At 38.4% G+C, this 23,334-nt stretch overlaps 1 protein-coding gene across 3 annotated transcripts in view; it reads right to left on the reverse strand.

Annotated features, from left to right (window-relative positions):
• Positions 1 to 9,200: 9,200 nt before the first annotated feature.
• LOC143921900 (uncharacterized) overlaps positions 9,201 to 23,334 on the reverse strand; it is a 186,339-nt gene continuing 172,205 nt past the window's right edge. The window contains exon 2 of one of the 3 annotated variants that reach the window (XM_077445218.1): positions 9,201 to 9,332. The gene's annotated coding sequence lies outside the window, so the exon portion shown is untranslated. The remainder of the gene's footprint in view (positions 9,333 to 23,334) is intronic. The other 2 variants (XM_077445217.1, XM_077445216.1) reach the window with 2 other exon arrangements.

Consider the following 23,334-nt stretch of genomic DNA (forward strand, 5'->3'; position numbering starts at 1 on the left):
ACAAAACGTGCTTACCTCACCATATTTAACCCAACCTAACCTTATCATCACCGAAGTCAAAGAATTCGTCATTGCCAAAATATCCACAAAAAGTTCTTATCCTACCAAACCTCTCCCATCTGAACCTAACCATCACTGAAATCAAAGAATTCGACATTGCCAAAATATCCACAAAACGTGCTTCCCTCACCATACCTAACCCAACCTAACCTTACCATCACCGAAGTCCGAGAATTCGACATTGCCAAAATATCCACAAAAAGTTCTTATCCTACCAAACCTCACCCATCTGAACCTAACCTTCACCGAAATCAAAGAATTAGACATTGCCAAAATATCCACAAAACGTGATACCTCACCATATTTAACCCAACCTAACCTTATCATCACCGAAGTCAAAGAATTCGTCATTGCCAAAATATCCACAAAAAGTTCTTATCCTACCAAACCTCTCCCATCTGAACCTAACCATCACTGAAATCAAAGAATTCGACATTGTTAAAATATCCACAAAACGTGCTTCCCTCACCATACCTAACCCAACCTAACCTTACCATCACCGAAGTCCGAGAATTCGACATTGCCAAAATATCCACAAAAAGTTCTTATCCTACCAAACCTCACCCATCTGAACCTAACCTTCACCGAAATCAAAGAATTAGACATTGCCAAAATATCCACAAAACGTGCTTACCTCACCATATTTAACCCAACCTAACCTAACCATCACTGAAATCAAAGAATTCGACATTGCCAAAATATCCACAAAACGTGCTTACCTCACCATACCTAACCCAACCTAACCTTACCATCACCGAAGTCAGAGAATTCGACATTGTCAAAATATCCACAAAAAGTTCTTATCCTACCAAACCTCACCCATCTGAGCCTAACCATCAACGAAATTAAAGAATTAGACATTGCCAAAATATCTACAAAACATGCTTACCTCACAGTACCTAACCCAACCTAACCTAACTATCACCGAAGTCAGAGAATACGACAATGCCAAAATATCCACAAAAAGTTCTTATCCTACCAAACCTCACCCATCTGAACCTAACCATCACCGAAATCAAAGAATTAGGCTTGACAAAATATCCACAAAACGTGCTTACCTTACAATACCTAACCCAACCTAACCTAACCATCACAGAAGTCAGAGAATTCGACATTGCCAAAATATCCACAAAAAGTTCTTATCCTACAAAACCTCACCCATCTGAACCTAACCATCACCGAAATCAAAGAATTGGATATTGATAAATAATCCACAAAACGAGTTTACCTCACAATACCTAACCCAACCTAACCTAACCATCACCGAAGTCAGAGAATTCGACATTGCCAAAATATCCACAAAAAGTTCTTATCCTACCAAACCTCACTTATCTGAACCTAACTGGAAAAGACTTCGATAATGGTTTGATGTAGTTTATTGAAATGTAAAATTTGCACGTGGTGGGCCAGCGGAGCGTACGGAACACCAGTTGTCCGTACGCCGTCTGCTCGAACTCTGTCGACCGTCGCGTATTTCCGCTTGGGCCGACACTAATGCCAACTCGTCAATAATGCCAATCGACAATCAGTTAATAAGACTGTTTGCCACACGTCATTACAAAAGTCGGAACATAGTCCCACATAGGAAAACTGTTGAACAATACAGTTATTCTACAGAGTTACAGCATTACTGACGAGTCGTTTACAATAAATCATAGCTCTTAAAATAATTAAATAGAGGGTGAATAATGAAACCTTTGCCTCATCCAGTGTGAGGATAAAATCAATTTATTGGTTCAGTAATATTTCAACTTATAGGTATACCTCTGGTGAATGTTGTTTCTATTTACATTAAAGTTTTTGAAATCTCCTTTGAAGCTGTGAATAAGCATTACAAGATAAGTTTACTTTAAAGAAGAGAGAGTGGACTGTATATGGTTTAAAACTTAAGCATTCCTCATCTTGATGTTAACTTAGACAATACAATGTTGACACTGTTACAGTTGTCACGACAGATCAGCTATTACCGATCAATTAAACTTGATTAATGAGTGTAATGCTCCTAAGTTAACTTGATTTCATCAACAAGTAGCATAAACATTGCTAAATTAAAAGTAAATTGGAAAGTCATTCATTCATTCCTACAAGCAGGAAATGAAGGCGAACTATGATTATAGATGTCTCTACGTTAAACATCGAAATGTTCAGTATTATAATATTTACTTATTCTATGATTCACATAAATACTATAAACAGTAAGAGTTAACTTATGTTTTCATAACAAGAAACATAAGACCTGCGGATGACTCCCGGCAGGTTATAATTAAGTAGACATGAAATAATTTAAGATGCTCCATTAAGTGTGGCTTGGAGACTAACATTAACAAATCATGAATCTAATTTTAACTGTCAAATTTGAACAGTTTATTTTAAACTCGGATATAATCCTTCCGAGTGATGACATGAGACAAGTCTTATATTATAAAGACAAAATGATTAGATTAAATTCGGAGATATATACTGCCGAATGTTAAAATGAAAATAGCTTAAATTATACACACGACACAATTAAAGTGAATTACGGAGTACTACTATTAACATTGAATGATTTAAACTCATGATTACATCTAATAAGTAATATGAGTTGGGGGTAATGTCTTCGGGTTAAACTAAGCTACCGAAGTTGACGGAATTGAAGCTGCTGTTTCTCCTCCCTCTTGCCGATCTTCCTTCCTGTCAAGTGGTCCTTGTGGTAGAATCGGCAATGGCGCCACTAGATGACTGGACCGACGAAACTCTCCGCTGGCAGTAAAGACGTCGACGACTCGAACTCTGCCATCTGGTCCGGGATACAATTTAGTGACTCGACCCAAGACCCATCGGGTTGGCAGCATGTGTTCCTCCTTTAACAGGACCATTTGACCCACACTCAGATTGTTGCTCGAGTCCTTCTTCCATTTGTGTCGTAACTGCAAAGAATGTAAATATTCCGCCGACCAACGTTTCCAAAATGCTGCTGTGGTCAATTGTATCTGAAGCAGATTGGCATGGACATTAGTGTTATATTTAACCTCCATTGGAAGAGCGAGTAAGGATCTGCCAATTAAGAAATGTCCAGGTGTGAGGGGTAAAAGGTCTAGTGGATCCGAAGACAAGGGACTAAGAGGACGGGAATTCATGCAAGCTTCTATTTGAGTCAATACCGTACAAAATGATTCGAAATTTAAGGTGGTGGCCTTTAACACCTTGTTTAAATGAATCTTCATGGATTTAACCGCTGCTTCCCACAGCCCTCCCATGTGAGGCGCCCTTGGCGGGTTAAACTTCCAACGAATCCCTTCGGAGGCTACATACCGTAGTAGCTTCTCCTCATGAGGACGTTCGTAAATTAATTTTACTAAATTAACGAGTTCACGACTTGCACCGACAAAATTAGTAGCATTGTCGGAATATATCGTATTGGGCCTGCCACGTCTGGCTACGAATCTTCTTAAACAATTTAAGAAATTTGAACTCGTTAAGTCTCCGACAAGTTCCAAGTGAACTGCCTTACTGGAAAAACACACAAAGACACAAACGTAACCCTTAATTATCTTAGAATTCTTATTGCAACCACTCTTCACAGGAAAGGGTCCTGCGAAATCTATCCCCACATGACTGAAAGGAAAATTCGCAGTGGTACGTTCAAGCGGGAGTAATCCCATTAATCTATTGTGTGACAGTGGTTTATTTCTGAAACAAATGACACATGAACGCACCACTCCTTTGACAGTATTATGTCCGGCCAATGGCCAATAGGTCTGCCGCAATAACGACAGTAAGGCTTGAGTACCCAAGTGAATATATTTCAAGTGCGCATCTCGGACAATCATGTGTGTAAGTTTATGCTTATTTGACAAGATAATGGGTGACGTTGATAGAGTTGTTCCCAGAGGAAGTCTACTTCCAACACAAATTAAATTCTCGTGGAATAGAGGGGACAATTTAGCTAATTTACTGCTACTGGGAATTGGATGTCCCTTGCTCAGCAAACGATATTCCAATGGAAATGATTCCATTTGCGATAACCTTATCAAATTATTTAAAGCATCTTTTAATTCTAAAGCGGACGGTTCGTTATTTTCTTTAACGTTTAATTGTTTATTCCTTAGTGGCCGACGAACATATGATAAAACTCGAAGGAGTCTTGGAAGATGAGAATATTTATCTATCCAATTATTTTCCCTCACAAGGGTAGCGTTAGTGACTACCCTTCTCTCTGGAAGATCTATTGTGATCTCAGGAGGTCTTCGAGGCCATCGTGATTCGTCTAATTTCAACCAACTAGGGCCGTCCCACCATAACGAATTATGATTTAATTCTGATGGTTGAGTCCCTCGAGAAATTAAATCTGCTGGATTGTCTGTAGAGGAGACATGGTACCACTCAATGGGTTGAGATATTGATTGGATTTCGGCCACTCGATTGGCAACGAAGGTGGTCCATTTACATGACTCTCCTCTAATCCAATGCAATGCGACGGTTGAATCCGTCCAATAATATTTTTCATTAATATGAATTGTTAATTGGTCTATTGTTGACTTCATTAACTTTGATAATAACATAGCGGAGCACAGCTCTAAACGCGGAATAGTTACAAAACTGAGCGGAGCGACTCTCGAACGAGAACACACAAGATGACATTTGGAATTTCCCAATTGATCAGTACATTTTACATAAATACAAGCACCATAAGCTTTCTCGGATGCGTCACAAAATCCGTGTGCCTGTATATTAATGGCATTATTTAGTATTATCAATCTAGGAATTTTATAAAGTTTCATGACTGTATTGGATAATTGGCAATCTTTCCATTTTTTGAAGATTGTCTGAGGAATGAATTCATCCCAACCAATGGTTTGTTGCCAGACAGATTGCATTAATATCTTATAATTAATTAACAATGGAGATAATAGTCCTAATGGGTCGAAGATCTGACTAATTACTGATAAAAAGTTTCTTTTTGTTATATTTTCAGTCTCGACTTCGGTTTGAACCTTAAATACAAAAACGTCTTCCCGCGGTTTCCAAAATAAACCTAAAGTTTTGTGTGATTCGTTAGAGAAGTTAAAATCTGAACAATCGTCAGCTTTAACATCCGTGATTATATCGGAGTTGTTCGATGTCCATTTGCTTAAGGGCATACCGGCTGATAATAATATGGTTTCCAGTTGAACCTTTAATAATTTACCAGCTTCAATAGTATTAGTTCCCGTGAGCAAATCATCAACATAAAAATCACGTTCGATCACTTTACTAGCGATGGGATATTTGTTTCTATTCTCCTCTGCTAACTGATTTAGACATCTAGTAGCTAAAAATGGGGCTGAAGCAGTTCCGAATGTTACTGTATTAAGCTTGTAATGCTTGAATTTACTCTGGGGATCTGTTCGCCAAATGATTCGTTGTACATTTTTATTTTTCTCTGCTATTTGAATCTGTCGGTACATCTGCTTAATATCCGCAGTAATCACGTATTTATGGAGTCGAAAGTTGAGTAGTAAACTTAACAAATCTGATTGGACATTAGGTCCCACCATCAAAATATTATTTAGTGAGATATTAGACGTTGTCTTTGCGGACGCATCAAAAACTACACGATATTTAGTGGTAAGGCTAGACTCCTTAACCACGACGTGATGAGGTAAATAACAATGAACCTCATGTGCCTCCGGAGGTTCACACTCTGACATATGTCCTAAATTTATGTACTCTTCTAAAACTTTATTGTATTCCATTTTTAAATTATTATTGGCTAAAAAACGTCTTTCCAAAGTTTTGTGTCTTTTCTCCGCAATGTGTAATGAACTTCCTAATACTACCGGGGAATTTTTATATGGTAAAGCTACACAAAATCTACCGTTTTTATCTCGTGATGTGTGTGCTTGGAAATGTTCCTCACATCTTTTCTCCTCAAGAGATTGATGTTTTACCATAGGAACCTGGTCGATCATCCAAAAGTTTTGAATGTGACTGTCTAATTGACTTAAGCCTATGTGGCTCTTCCCTGGAGCATTATTTACTTCGGGATATGGACCAACTATTGTCCATCCGAATTCGGTATCCTTTAAGATAGGCATACCTTTTCCTAACTGGATGGTTCCTGCTTTCATAGCATGAACGCAAATCTCGGCGCCGAGCAAGAAATCGATTGGCGTCGGTTTATTCCAAAGGGGATCTGATAACTTGATTCCCGCTGGTATTGAAATTAACTGTTGATCCAGTTTCACAGTTGGAATTTCGCCAGTAATTTCTGGTAATACCAAACACAACACTTTGGTTGAGTAATTAGTGGTTGAAGACCTTATGGTCACCTTGGTGATGTGACGAATGCTACTTTCTTGATTAGCGATACCTACAATTTTTTGAGAGATTTTCTCTAATTTGAAGTTATTCTTCTTAGCGAAAGATGTGGTAACATAGTTGACTTGTGAGCCGGAATCTAATAATGTGCGACCCTTAACGACCGTTCCATTGGACGTTATAATGTCTACTTGTACCGTCGGTAAAATTATCTCCCTTTGAGAGAAATGAGTAGAATGAGCATTAATTGACTTCCTTCCCGTATTATTGGAACTAAATGTATCGTCCTGATGCAACAAAGTGTGATGGTTTTGTTTGCACCTTAAGCAATTATAGTTAGACTTGCAATTTGTTATCTTATGCGATGAATTTAAACATTTAAAACACATGTTATTAGATTTAACGAATTCATTTCTTTCCATACTGGATTTTGCTTTGAATTTATCACATTTGCCTATGAAATGATTATTTCGACAGAATGCGCATGCGTTTACCTTACTTGATGGGTTTTTGTTCGCGACATGAGTTCTCATGATTCTTTGACGACTATGAGGGAATTCCTTCACCGTAGTTACAGATGCAGTAGATTGTAATACATTACATCTATTCTGCAAGAATGTCTCTAAACTTTCATATGGTGGCATTTCTCTGCTAACCAGCGATATTTCCCAGTCTCTTACTATATTAAAAGGTAATTTCCTTAGAACTAAACATGTTACCCATGGATCTAAAATTTCTCTCGCGTAACCCAACGATTCAATGTTTTTAATACACACTGTTACCTGATTCAATAGATTTCTCAATTCGATATGTGATTCTCTTGTGATTAATTTTAAGTCACAAAGTGAATTAATCCTAGTTTTGAGATTAAGTCTTGGTAAATTATATTGCTTGTCTAAAATACTCCAAGCTATTTCGTAATTGTCTGAGCTAATATCTAAACCTGATACAGCTGCCAAAGCGGGACCGATTAAGGATTGATGCAAATATTGCAATTTCGTGACATTCGAATATTCCGTTTTGTTTCCTATTATATTCTTAAAAGCTTGTTGAAACGATTGCCATTCAGATGGATCTCCCTGAAATGTGGGAATGGTTAACGTCGGTAACTTATCTCTAGCAAATTTAATTGTTGCTTGCTCTACCTTTAGTTTACTATCTTGAAAGGATTGGCAATCTAATGCTGCTTTAAGATTTTTAACTGTTATTGTAATTGCATCGTACTCTTCGTCTATTTTGGCCGCTTTCGGTATGTCTGTAAGGTTATCTAAATATTCGTAATGGAGTTTTCGGACATAATCGTATGCTTCTTTAATGGTTTGATACTGTCCTTCATCTAATTCGGAGGATTTATCTATTTTTCCTTTTAGTCTTTGTACCGCGCCTGAATACCTTAATTCTATTGACGTCATTATAACTTCTACTTTATTTTCCTTCGCTAATATTTCTATCGATTGAGTCTGACTTCGAGTCTGATGTATTCTAGAGCTTGACCTGTCTCTAATAGGTTCTACGTCCCTAGTTGGATTTCGACCTTTATGCGACTTGGAAGTCGAAGCTTCTATTTCCTCGTTTTCAGCACTTGACATTTGTTTCAGAAAGTTGCACTATTTCGTCTCATAAATACAGTTGTTCTCTACTATAGCTGTCAATTGAACTATTCGTAGAGATAAGGTAATAATATTCAATGATTAACCGTGAATCTTAATATTCTACTTTAACTATTATCACCAGAATCTATCCAACATATTTTGGAAGAAATTACAACCCTAAATTGGTGGGTGCTTGATTTAAACCACTTTGGGGCTACAAGTCTTGTGATTTATTTTAAATCACCACTGTTTCATCACACATTATGAAACAAAGAGATCTACCGATGTATGAATATGCCGGTATGTACTTGATTTAATCCACTTTGGGGCTACAAGTGTAATTCCACATTTATCGTGGAAGGGGGGGGGGGGGAGGGTGTTTCTACACACATTAAGAAACAAAGATCTACCGATATGAATATACCGGTATGTACTTGGTTTAAGCCACTTTGGGGCTACAAGTATAATTCCACATTTATCGTGGAAGGGGGGGGGGGGAGGGTGTTTCTACACACATTAAGAAACAAAGATCTACCGCTATGAATATACCGGTATGTACTTGGTTTAAGCCACTTTGGGGCTACAAGTATAATTCCACATTTATCGTGGAAGGGGGGGGGGGGAGGGTGTTTCTACACACATTAAGAAACAAAGATCTACCGATATGAATATACCGGTATGTACTTGATTTAATCCACTTTGGGGCTACAAGTATAATTCTCCACGTGCTTTGCTAATTTTACACTACATCTGATTTTACACTTTTAATACGAAATTCGATGCGACCGATGAAACATTCCTTCGTAGCGCGATATTATTTTATACAATCGCGTTAATTAATTGTTATACTTTAAAACATATTTTAAAACTGACCTACCCACATGATTGCCTTTTGAACAGATTGCCTGAGATTGAATACATTCACTTACTTGAATATCCTTTACGATGTTTATGTGATCGTTCCGATAATTTTGGATTACCTCTGTGTCCCATGCGTCTTTGTAGGTTATGTTTTTATTTATATATTTTCTGCGTCAATCACGCGGTCATGTACCTCTGTACATCAATCAATATATTGCTGAAATAGAAGCAAACATGTTATTAGTATTGGAAAGGTATGGATAGTAACAAAGGAACGATACCGATTTCTTAATTGACATCCATTTTTTCTCGACCACGTTTTTTCCTATTGGTTTGTCCGTTTGGTGTTGTGGCCTAGGTTACTGGTGTCCGGTTCGAAGTGACCATCATGGAAAAGACTTCGATAATGGTTTGATGTAGTTTATTGAAATGTAAAATTTGCACGTGGTGGTTCAGCGGAGCGTACGGAACACAAGTTGTCCGTACGCCGTCTGCTCGAACTCTGTCGACCGTCGCGTATTTCCGCTTGGGCCGACACTAATGCCAACTCGTCAATAATGCCAATCGACAATCAGTTAATAAGACTGTTTGCCACACGTCATTACAAAAGTCGGAACACTAACCATCACCGAAATCAAAGAATTAGACAATAATAAAATATCCACAAAACGTGCTTACTTCACAATACCTAACCCAACCTAACCTAACCATCACCGAAGTCAGAGAATTCGACATTGCCAAAATATCCACAAAAAGTTCTTATCCTACCAAACCTCACCCATCTGAACCTAACCATCACCGAAATCAAAGAATTAGACATTGCCAAAATATCCACAAAACGTGCTTACCTCACCATATTTAACCCAACCTAACCTTATCATCACCGAAGTCAAAGAATTCGTCATTGCCAAAATATCCACAAAAAGTTCTTATCCTACCAAACCTCTCCCATCTGAACCTAACCATCACTGAAATCAAAGAATTCGACATTGCCAAAATATCCACAAAACGTGCTTCCTTCACCATACCTAACCCAACCTAACCTTACCATCACCGAAGTCCGAGAATTCGACATTGCCAAAATATCCACAAAAAGTTCTTATCCTACCAAACCTCACCCATCTGAACCTAACCATCACCGAAATCAAAGAATTAGGCTTGACAAAATTTCCACAAAACGTGCTTACCTCACAATACCTAACCCAACCTAACCTAACCATCACCGAAGTCAGAGAATTCGACATTGCCAAAATATCCACAAAAAGTTCTTATCCTACAAAACCTCACCCATCTGAACCTAACCATCACCGAAATCAAAGAATTGGATATTGATAAATAATCCACAAAACGAGTTTACCTCACAATACCTAACCCAACCTAACCTAACCATCACCGAAGTCAGAGAATTCGACATTGCCAAAATATCCACAAAAAGTTCTTATCCTACCAAACCTCACCCATCTGAACCTAACCATCACCGAAATCAAAGAATTAGACATTGCCAAAATATCCACAAAACGTGCTTACCTCACCATATTTAACCCAACCTAACCTTATCATCACCGAAGTCAAAGAATTCGTCATTGCCAAAATATCCACAAAAAGTTCTTATCCTACCAAACCTCTCCCATCTGAACCTAACCATCACTGAAATCAAAGAATTCGACATTGCCAAAATATCCACAAAACGTGCTTCCCTCACCATACCTAACCCAACCTAACCTTACCATCACCGAAGTCCGAGAATTCGACATTGCCAAAATATCCACAAAAAGTTCTTATCCTACCAAACCTCACCCATCTGAACCTAACCTTCACCGAAATCAAAGAATTAGACATTGCCAAAATATCCACAAAACGTGATACCTCACCATATTTAACCCAACCTAACCTTATCATCACCGAAGTCAAAGAATTCGTCATTGCCAAAATATCCACAAAAAGTTCTTATCCTACCAAACCTCTCCCATCTGAACCTAACCATCACTGAAATCAAAGAATTCGACATTGCCAAAATATCTACAAAACGTGCTTCCCTTACAGTACCTTACCCAACCTAACCTAACCATCACCGAAGTCAGAGAATTCGACAATGCCAAAATATCCACAAAAAGTTCTTATCCTACCAAACCTCACCCATCTGAACCTAACCATCACCGAAATTAAAGAATTAGGCTTGCCAAAATATCAACAAAACGTGTTTTCCTCACAATACCTAACCCAACCTAACCTAACCATCACCGAAGTCAGAGAATTCGACATTGCCAAAATATCCACAAAAAGTTCTTATCCTACCAAACCTCACCCATCTGATTCTAACCATCAACGAAATTAAAGAATTAGACATTGCCAAAATATCTACAAAACATGCTTACCTCACAGTACCTAACCCAACCTAACCTAACCATCACCGAAGTCAGAGAATTCGACAATGCCAAAATATCCACAAAAAGTTCTTATCCTACCAAACCTCACCCATCTGAACCTAACCATCACCGAAATTAAAGAATTAGGCTTGCCAAAATATCCACAAAACGTGCTTACCTCACAATACTTAACCCAACCTAACCTAACCATCACCGAAGTCAAAGAATTCGACATTGCCAAAATATCCACAAAAAGTTCTTATCCTACCAAACCTCACTTATCTGAACCTAACCATCACCGAAATCAAAGAATTAGACAATGATAAAATATCCAGAAAACGTGCTTACTTCACAATACCTAACCCAACCTAACCTTACCATCACCGAAGTCCGAGAATTCGACATTGCCAAAATATCCACAAAAAGTTCTTATCCTACCAAACCTCACCCATCTGAACCTAACCTTCACCGAAATCAAAGAATTAGACATTGCCAAAATATCCACAAAACGTGATACCTCACCATATTTAACCCAACCTAACCTTATCATCACCGAAGTCAAAGAATTCGTCATTGCCAAAATATCCACAAAAAGTTCTTATCCTACCAAACCTCTCCCATCTGAACCTAACCATCACTGAAATCAAAGAATTCGACATTGCCAAAATATCTACAAAACGTGCTTCCCTTACAGTACCTTACCCAACCTAACCTAACCATCACCGAAGTCAGAGAATTCGACAATGCCAAAATATCCACAAAAAGTTCTTATCCTACCAAACCTCACCCATCTGAACCTAACCATCACCGAAATTAAAGAATTAGGCTTGCCAAAATATCAACAAAACGTGTTTTCCTCACAATACCTAACCCAACCTAACCTAACCATCACCGAAGTCAGAGAATTCGACATTGCCAAAATATCCACAAAAAGTTCTTATCCTACCAAACCTCACCCATCTGATTCTAACCATCAACGAAATTAAAGAATTAGACATTGCCAAAATATCTACAAAACATGCTTACCTCACAGTACCTAACCCAACCTAACCTAACCATCACCGAAGTCAGAGAATTCGACAATGCCAAAATATCCACAAAAAGTTCTTATCCTACCAAACCTCACCCATCTGAACCTAACCATCACCGAAATTAAAGAATTAGGCTTGCCAAAATATCCACAAAACGTGCTTACCTCACAATACTTAACCCAACCTAACCTAACCATCACCGAAGTCAAAGAATTCGACATTGCCAAAATATCCACAAAAAGTTCTTATCCTACCAAACCTCACTTATCTGAACCTAACCATCACCGAAATCAAAGAATTAGACAATGATAAAATATCCAGAAAACGTGCTTACTTCACAATACCTAACCCAACCTAACCTAACCATCACCGAAGTCAGAGAATTCAACATTGCCAAAATATCCACAAAAAGTTCTTATCCTACCAAACCTCACCCATCTGAACCTAACCATCACCGAAATCAAAGAATTGGACATTGCCAAAATATCCACAAAACGTACTTACCTCACAATACCTAACCCAACCTAACCTAACCATCACCGAAGTCAGAGAATCCAACATTGCCAAAATATCCAAAAAAAATTAATACCCCACCAAACCTAAGCATCTGAACCTAACCATCACCGAAATCGAATTAATGGACATTGCCAAAATATCCACATAACGAGCTTTCCTCACTATACTTTATCCAACCTAACCTAACCATCACCGAAGTCAGAGAATTCGACATTGCCAAAATATCCACAAAAAGTTCTTATCCTACCAAACCTCACCCATCTGAACCTAACCATCACCGAAATTAAAGAGTTCGACATTGCCAAAATCTCCACAAAACGTGCTTACCTCACAATACCTAACCTAACCTAACCTAACCATCACCGAAGTCAGAGAATTCGACATTGCCAAAATATCCACAAAAAGTTCTTATCCTACCAAACCTCACCCATCTGAGCCTAACCATCAACGAAATTAAAGAATTAGACATTGCCAAAATATCTACAAAACATGCTTACCTCACAATACCTAACCCAACCTAACCTAACCATCACCGAAGTCAGAGAATTCGACAATGCCAAAATATCCACAAAAAGTTCTTATCCTACCAAACCTCACCCATCTAAACCTAACCATCACCGAAATCAAAGAATTAGGCTTGACAAAATATCCACAAAATGTGCTTACCTCACAATACCTTACCCAACCTAACCTAACCATCACCGAAGTCAGAGAATTCGACATTGCCAAAATATCCACAAAAAGTTCTTATCCTACCAAACCTCACCCATCTGAACCTAACCATCACCGAAATTAAAGAGTTCGACATTGCCAAAATCTCCACAAAACGTGCTTACCTCACAATACCTAATCTAACCTAACCTAACCATCACCGAAGTCAGAGAATTCGACATTGCCAAAATATCCACAAAAAGTTCTTATCCTACCAAACCTCACCCATCTGAACCTAACCATCACCGAAATCAAAGAATTGGACATTGCCAAAATATCCACAAAACGTACTTACCTCACAATACCTAACCCAACCTAACCTAACCATCACCGAAGTCAGAGAATCCAACATTGCCAAAATATCCAAAAAAAATTAATACCCCACCAAACCTAAGCATCTGAACCTAACCATCACCGAAATCGAATTAATGGATATTGCCAAAATATCCACATAACGAGCTTTCCTCACTATACTTTATCCAACCTAACCTAACCATCACCGAAGTCAGAGAATTCGACATTGCCAAAATATCCACAAAAAGTTCTTATCCTACCAAACCTCACCCATCTGAACCTAACCATCACCGAAATTAAAGAGTTCGACATTGCCAAAATCTCCACAAAACGTGCTTACCTCACAATACCTAACCTAACCTAACCTAACCATCACCGAAGTCAGAGAATTCGACATTGCCAAAATATCCACAAAAAGTTCTTATCCTACCAAACCTCACCCATCTGAACCTAACCATCACCGAAATTAAAGAGTTCGACATTGCCAAAATCTCCACAAAACGTGCTTACCTCACAATACCTAACCTAACCTAACCTAACCATCACCGAAGTCAGAGAATTCGACATTGCCAAAATATCCACAAAAAGTTCTTATCCTACCAAACCTCACCCATCTGAGCCTAACCATCAACGAAATTAAAGAATTAGACATTGCCAAAATATCTACAAAACATGCTTACCTCACAATACCTAACCCAACCTAACCTAACCATCACCGAAGTCAGAGAATTCGACAATGCCAAAATATCCACAAAAAGTTCTTATCCTACCAAACCTCACCCATCTAAACCTAACCATCACCGAAATCAAAGAATTAGGGTTGACAAAATATCCACAAAACGTGCTTACCTCACAATACCTTACCCAACCTAACCTTACCATCACCGAAGTCAGAGAATTCGACATTGCCAAAATATCCACAAAAAGTTCTTATCCTACCAAACCTCACCCATCTGATTCTAACCATCAACGAAATTAAAGAATTAGACATTGCCAAAATATCTACAAAACATGCTTACCTCACAGTACCTAACCCAACCTAACCTAACCATCACCGAAGTCAGAGAATTCGACAATGCCAAAATATCAACAAAAAGTTCTTATCCTACCAAACCTCACCCATCTGAACCTAACCATCACCGAAATTAAAGAATTAGGCTTGCCAAAATATCCACAAAACGTGCTTACCTCACAATACTTAACCCAACCTAACCTAACCATCACCGAAGTCAGAGAATTCGACATTGCCAAAATATCCACAAAAAGTTCTTATCCTACCAAACCTCATTTATCTGAACCTAACCATCACCGAAATCAAAGAATTAGACAATGATAAAATATCCACAAAACGTGCTTACTTCACAATACCTAACCCAACCTAACCTAACCATCACCGAAGTCAGAGAATTCGACATTGCCAAAATATCCACAAAAAGTTCTTATCCTACCAAACCTCACCCATCTGAACCTAACCATCACCGAAATCAAAGAATTGGACATTGCCAAAATATCCACAAAACGTACTTACCTCACAATACCTAACCCAACCTAACCTAACCATCACCGAAGTCAGAGAATCCAACATTGCCAAAATATCCAAAAAAAATTAATACCCCACCAAACCTAAGCATCTGAACCTAACCATCACCGAAATCGAATTAATGGACATTGCCAAAATATCCACATAACGAGCTTTCCTCACTATACTTTATCCAACCTAACCTAACCATCACCGAAGTCAGAGAATTTGACATTGCCAAAATATCCACAAAAAGTTCTTATCCTACCAAACCTCACCCATCTGAACCTAACCATCACCGAAATTAAAGAGTTCGACATTGCCAAAATCTCCACAAAACGTGCTTACCTCACAATACCTAACCTAACCTAACCTAACCATCACCGAAGTCAGAGAATTCGACATTGCCAAAATATCCACAAAAAGTTCTTATCCTACCAAACCTCACCCATCTGAGCCTAACCATCAACGAAATTAAAGAATTAGACATTGCCAAAATATCTACAAAACATGCTTACCTCAAAAAACCTAACCCAACCTAACCTAACCATCACCGAAGTCAGAGAATTCGACAATGCCAAAATATCCACAAAAAGTTCTTATCCTACCAAACCTCACCCATCTAAACCTAACCATCACCGAAATCAAAGAATTAGGCTTGACAAAATATCCACAAAACGTGCTTACCTCACAATACCTAACCCAACCTAACCTAACCATCACCGAAGTCAGAGAATTCGACATTGCCAAAATATCCACAAAAAGTTCTTATCCTACAAAACCTCACCCATCTGAACCTAACCATCACCGAAATCAAAGAATTGGATATTGATAAATAATCCACAAAACGAGTTTACCTCACAATACCTAACCCAACCTAACCTAACCATCACCGAAGTCAGAGAATTCGACATTGCCAAAATATCCACAAAAAGTTCTTATCCTACCAAACCTCACCCATCTGAACCTAACCATCACCGAAATCAAAGAATTAGACATTGCCAAAATATCCACAAAACGTGCATACCTCACCATATTTAACCCAACCTAACCTTATCATCACCGAAGTCAAAGAATTCGTCATTGCCAAAATATCCACAAAAAGTTCTTATCCTACCAAACCTCTCCCATCTGAACCTAACCATCACTGAAATCAAAGAATTCGACATTGCCAAAATATCCACAAAACGTGCTTCCCTCACCATACCTAACTCAACCTAACCTTACCATCACCGAAGTCCGAGAATTCGACATTGCCAAAATATCCACAAAAAGTTCTTATCCTACCAAACCTCACCCATCTGAACCTAACCATCACCGAAATCAAAGAATTAGACATTGCCAAAATATCCACAAAACGTGCTTACCTCACCATATTTAACCCAACCTAACCTTATCATCACCGAAGTCAAAGAATTCGTCATTGCCAAAATATCCACAAAAAGTTCTTATCCTACCAAACCTCTCCCATCTGAACCTTACCATCACTGAAATCAAAGTATTCGACATTGCCAAAATATCCACAAAACGTGCTTCCCTCACAGTACCTAACCCAACCTAACCTAACCATCACCGAAGTCAGAGAATTCGACAATGCCAAAATATCCACAAAAAGTTCTTATCCTACCAAACCTCACCCATCTGAACCTAACCATCACCGAAATTAAAGAATTAGGCTTGCCAAAATATCCACAAAACGTGTTTACCTCACAATACCTAACCCAACCTAACCTAACCATCACCGAAGTCAGAGAATTCGACATTGCCAAAATATCCACAAAAAGTTCTTATCCTACCAAACCTCACCCATCTGATTCTAACCATCAACGAAATTAAAGAATTAGACATTGCCAAAATATCTACAAAACATGCTTACCTCACAGTACCTAACCCAACCTAACCTAACCATCACCGAAGTCAGAGAATTCGACAATGCCAAAATATCCACAAAAAGTTCTTATCCTACCAAACCTCACCCATCTGAACCTAACCATCACCGAAATTAAAGAATTAGGCTTGCCAAAATATCCACAAAACGTGCTTACCTCACAATACTTAACCCAACCTAACCTAACCATCACCGAAGTCAGAGAATTCGACATTGCCAAAATATCCACAAAAAGTTCTTATCCTATCAAACCTCACTTATCTGAACCTAACCATCACCGAAATCAAAGAATTAGACAATGATAAAATATCCACAAAACGTGCTTACTTCACAATACCTAACCCAACCTAACCTAACCATCACCGAAGTCAGAGAATTCGACATTGCCAAAATATCCACAAAAAGTTCTTATCCTACCAAACCTCACCCATCTGAACCTAACCATCACCGAAATTAAAGAGTTCGACATTGCCAAAATCTCCACAAAACGTGCTTACCTCACAATACCTAACCTAACCTAACCTAACCATCACCGAAGTCAGAGAATTCGACATTGCCAAAATATCCACAAAAAGTTCTTATCCTACCAAACCTCACCCATCTGAGCCTAACCATCAACGAAATTAAAGAATTAGACATTGCCAAAATATCTACAAAACATGCTTACCTCACAATACCTAACCCAACCTAACCTAACCATCACCGAAGTCAGAGAATTCGACAATGCCAAAATATCCACAAAAAGTTCTTATCCTACCAAACCTCACCCATCTAAACCTAACCATCACCGAAATCAAAGAATTAGGCTTGACAAAATATCCACAAAACGTGCTTACCTCACAATACCTAACCCAACCTAACCTAACCATCACCGAAGTCAGAGAATTCGACATTGCCAAAATATCCACAAAAAGTTCTTATCCTACAAAACCTCACCCATCTGAACCTAACCATCACCGAAATCAAAGAATTGGATATTGATAAATAATCCACAAAACGAGTTTACCTCACAATATTTAACCCAACCTAACCTAACCATCACCGAAGTCAGAGAATTCGACATTGCCAAAATATCCACAAAAAGTTCTTATCCTACCAAACCTCACTTATCTGAACCTAACCATCACCGAAATCAAAGAATTAGGCTTGACAAAATATCCATAAAACGTGCTTACTTCACAATACCTAACCCAACCTAACCTAACCATCACCGAAGTCAGAGAATTCGACATTGCCAAAATATCCACAAAAAGTTCTTATCCTACCAAACCTCACCCATCTGAACCTAACCATCACCGAAATCAAAGAATTAGGCTTGACAAATTATCCATAAAACGTGCTTACCTCACAATACCTAACCCAACCTAACCTAACCATCACCGAAGTCAGAGAATTCGACATTGCCAAAATATCCACAAAAAGTTCTTATCCTACAAAACCTCACCCATCTGAACCTAACCATCACCGAAATCAAAGAATTGGATATTGATAAATAATCCACAAAACGAGTTTACCTCACAATACCTAACCCAACCTAACCTAACCATCACCGAAGTCAGAGAATTCGACATTGCCAAAATATCCACAAAAAGTTCTTATCCTACCAAACCTCACTTATCTGAACCTAACCATCACCGAAATCAAAGAATTAGACAATGATAAAATATCCACAAAACGTGCTTACTTCACAATACCTAACCCAACCTAATCTAACCATCACCGAAGTCAGAGATTTCGACATTGCCAAAATATCCACAAAAAGTTCTTATCCTACCAAACCTCACCCATCTGAACCTAACCATCACCGAAATCAAAGAATTGGACATTGCCAAAATATCCACAAAACGTACTTACCTCACAATACCTAACCCAACCTAACCTAACCATCACCGAAGTCAGAGAATCCAACATTGCCAAAATATCCAAAAAAAATTAATACCCCACCAAACCTAAGCATCTGAACCTAACCATCACCGAAATCGAATTAATGGACATTGCCAAAATATCTACAAAACGAGCTTTCCTCACTATACTTTATCCAACCTAACCTTACCATCACTGAAGTCAGAGAATTTGACATTGCCAAAATATCCACAAAAAGTTCTTATCCTACCAAACCTCACCCATCTGAACCTAACCATCACCGAAATTAAAGAATTCGACATTGCCAAAATCTCCAAAAAACGTGCTTACCTCACAATACCTAACCTAACCTAACCTAACCATCATCGAAGTCAGAGAATTCAACATTGCCAAAATATCCACAAAAAGTTCATACCACACCAAACCTCACCCATCTGAACCTAACCATCACCGAAATCGAAGAATTGGACATTGCCAAAATATCCACAAAACGTGCTTACCTCACTATACCTTATCCAACTTAACCTAACCATCACCGAAGTCAGAGAATTCGACAATGCCAAAATATCCACAAAAAGTTCTTATCCTACCAAACCTCACCCATCTGAACCTAACCATCACCGAAATTAAAGAATTAGGCTTGCCAAAATATCCACAAAACGTGCTTACCTCACAATACTTAACCCAACCTAACCTAACCATCACCGAAGTCAGAGAATTCGACATTGCCAAAATATCCACAAAAAGTTCTTATCCTACCAAACCTCACTTATCTGAACCTAACCATCACCGAAATCAAAAAATTAGACAATGATAAAATATCCACAAAACGTGCTTACTTCACAATACCTAACCCAACCTAACCTAACCATCACCGAAGTCAGAGAATTCGACATTGCCAAAATATCCACAAAAAGTTCTTATCCTACCAAACCTCACCCATCTGAACCTAACCATCACCGAAATCAAAGAATTGGACATTAATAAAATATCCACGAAACGTGCCTATCTCACAATATCTTATCCAACCTAACCTAACCATCACCGAAGTCAGAGAATTCGACATTGCCAAAATATCCACAAAAAGTTCTTATCCTACAGAACCTCACCCATCTGAACCTAACTATCACCGAAATCAAAGAATTGGACATTGCGAAAATATCCACAAAACGTGCTTACTTCACAATACCTAAACCAACCTAACCTAACCATCACCGAAGTCAGAGAATTCGACATTGCCAAAATATCCACAAAAAGTTCTTATTCTACCAAACCTCACTTATCTGAACCTAACCTTCACTGAAATCAAAGAATTGGACAATGATACAATATCCACAAAACGTGCTTACCTCACAATACCTAACCCAACCTAACCTAACCATCACCGAAGTCAGAGAATTCGACATTGCCAAAATATCCACAAAAAGTTCTTATCCTACCAAATTTCACCCATCTGAACCTAACGATCATCGAAATCAAAGAATTGGACATTGATAAATAATCCACAAAACGTGCTTACCTCACAATACCTAACCCAACCTAACCTAACTATCACCGAAGTCAGAGAATTCGACATTGCCAAAATATCCACAAAAAGTTCTTATCCTACCAAACCTCACCCATCTGAACCTAACCATCACCGAAATCAAAGAATTAGACATTGCCAAAATATCCACAAAACGTGCTTACCTCACCATATTTAACCCAACCTAACCTTATCATCACCGAAGTCAAAGAATTCGACATTGCCAAAATATCCACAAAAAGTTCTTATCCTACCAAACCTCTCCCATCTGAACCTAACCATCACTGAAATCAAAGAATTCGACATTGCCAAATATCTACAAAACATGCTTACCTCACAGTACCAAACCCAACCTAACCTAACCATCACCGAAGTCAGAGAATTCGACAATGCCAAAATATCCACAAAAAGTTCTTATCCTACCAAACCTCACCCATCTGAACCTAACCATCACCGAAATTAAAGAATTAGGCTTGCCAAAATATCCACAAAACGTGTTTACCTCACAATACCTAACCCAACCTAACCTAACCATCACCGAAGTCAGAGAATTCGACATTGCCAAAATATCCACAAAAAGTTCTTATCCTACCAAACCTCACTTATCTGAACCTAACCATCACCGAAATCAAAGAATTAGGCTTGACAAAATATCCATAAAACGTGCTTACTTCACAATACCTAACCCAACCTAACCTAACCATCACCGAAGTCAGAGAATTCGACATTGCCAAAATATCCACAAAAAGTTCTTATCCTACCAAACCTCACCCATCTGAACCTAACCATCACCGAAATCAAAGAATTAGACATTGCCAAAATATCCACAAAACGTGCTTACCTCACCATATTTAACCCAACCTAACCTTATCATCACCGAAGTCAAAGAATTCGTCATTGCCAAAATATCCACAAAAAGTTCTTATCCTACCAAACCTCTCCCATCTGAACCTAACCATCACTGAAATCAAAGAATTCGACATTGCCAAAATATCCACAAAACGTGCTTCCCTCACCATACCTAACCCAACCTAACCTTACCATCACCGAAGTCCGAGAATTCGACATTGCCAAAATATCCACAAAAAGTTCTTATCCTACCAAACCTCACCCATCTGAGCCTAACCATCAACGAAATTAAAGAATTAGACATTGCCAAAATATCTACAAAACATGCTTACCTCACAGTACCTAACCCAACCTAACCTAACCATCACCAAAGTCAGAGAATTCGACAATGCCAAAATATCCACAAAAAGTTCTTATCCTACCAAACCTCACCCATCTGAACCTAACCATCACCGAAATTAAAGAATTAGGCTTGCCAAAATATCCACAAAACGTGCTTACCTCACAATACTTAACCCAACCTAACCTAACCATCACCGAAGTCAGAGAATTCGACATTGCCAAAATATCCACAAAAAGTTCTTATCCTACCAAACCTCACTTATCTGAACCTAACCATCACCGAAATCAAAGAATTAGACAATGATAAAATATCCACAAAACGTGCTTACTTCACAATACCTAACCCAACCTAACCTAACCATCACCGAAGTCAGAGAATTCGACATTGCCAAAATATCCACAAAAAGTTCTTATCCTACCAAACCTCACCCATCTGAACCTAACCTTCACCGAAATTAAAGAGTTCGACATTGCCAAAATCTCCACAAAACGTGCTTACCTCACAATACCTAACCTAACCTAACCTAACCATCACCGAAGTCAGAGAATTCGACATTGCCAAAATATCCACAAAAAGTTCTTATCCTACCAAACCTCACCCATCTGAGCCTAACCATCAACGAAATTAAAGAATTAGACATTGCCAAAATATCTACAAAACATGCTTACCTCACAATACCTAACCCAACCTAACCTAACCATCACCGAAGTCAGAGAATTCGACAATGCCAAAATATCCACAAAAAGTTCTTATCCTACCAAACCTCACCCATCTAAACCTAACCATCACCGAAATCAAAGAATTAGGCTTGATAAAATATCCACAAAACGTGCTTACCTCACAATACCTAACCCAACCTAACCTAACCATCACCGAAGTCAGAGAATTCGACATTGCCAAAATATCCACAAAAAGTTCTTATCCTACTAAACCTTACCCATCTGAACCTAACCATCACCGAAATCAAAGAATTAGGCTTGACAAAATATCCACAAAACGTGCTTACCTCCCAATACCTAACCCAACCTAACCTAACCATCACCGAAGTCAGAGAATTCAACATTGCCAAAATATCCACAAAAAGTTCATACCACACCAAACCTCACCCATCTGAACCTAACCATCACCGAAATCGAAGAAATGGACATTGCCAAAATATCCACAAAACGTGCTTACCTCACTATACCTTATCCAACTTAACCTAACCATCACCGAAGTCAGAGAATTTGACAATGCCAAAATATCCACAAAAAGTTCTTATCCTACCAAACCTCACCCATCTGAACCTAACCATCACCGAAATTAAAGAATTAGGCTTGCCAAAATATCCACAAAACGTGCTTACCTCACAATACTAAACCCAACCTAACCTAACCATCACCGAAGTCAGAGAATTCGACATTGCCAAAATATCCACAAAAAGTTCTTATCCTACCAAACCTCACTTATCTGAACCTAACCATCACCGAAATCAAAGAATTAGACAATGATAAAATATCCACAAAACGTGCATACTTCACAATACCTAACCCAACCTAACCTAACCATCACCGAAGTCAGAGAATTCGACATTGCCAAAATATCCACAAAAAGTTCTTATCCTACCAAACCTCACCCATCTGAACCTCACCATC

The sequence above is a fragment of the Arctopsyche grandis genome, unplaced genomic scaffold, assembly GCF_051622035.1.
Source record: "Arctopsyche grandis isolate Sample6627 unplaced genomic scaffold, ASM5162203v2 HiC_scaffold_32, whole genome shotgun sequence".
In the NCBI taxonomy this organism is placed as follows: Eukaryota; Metazoa; Arthropoda; class Insecta; order Trichoptera; family Hydropsychidae; genus Arctopsyche; species Arctopsyche grandis.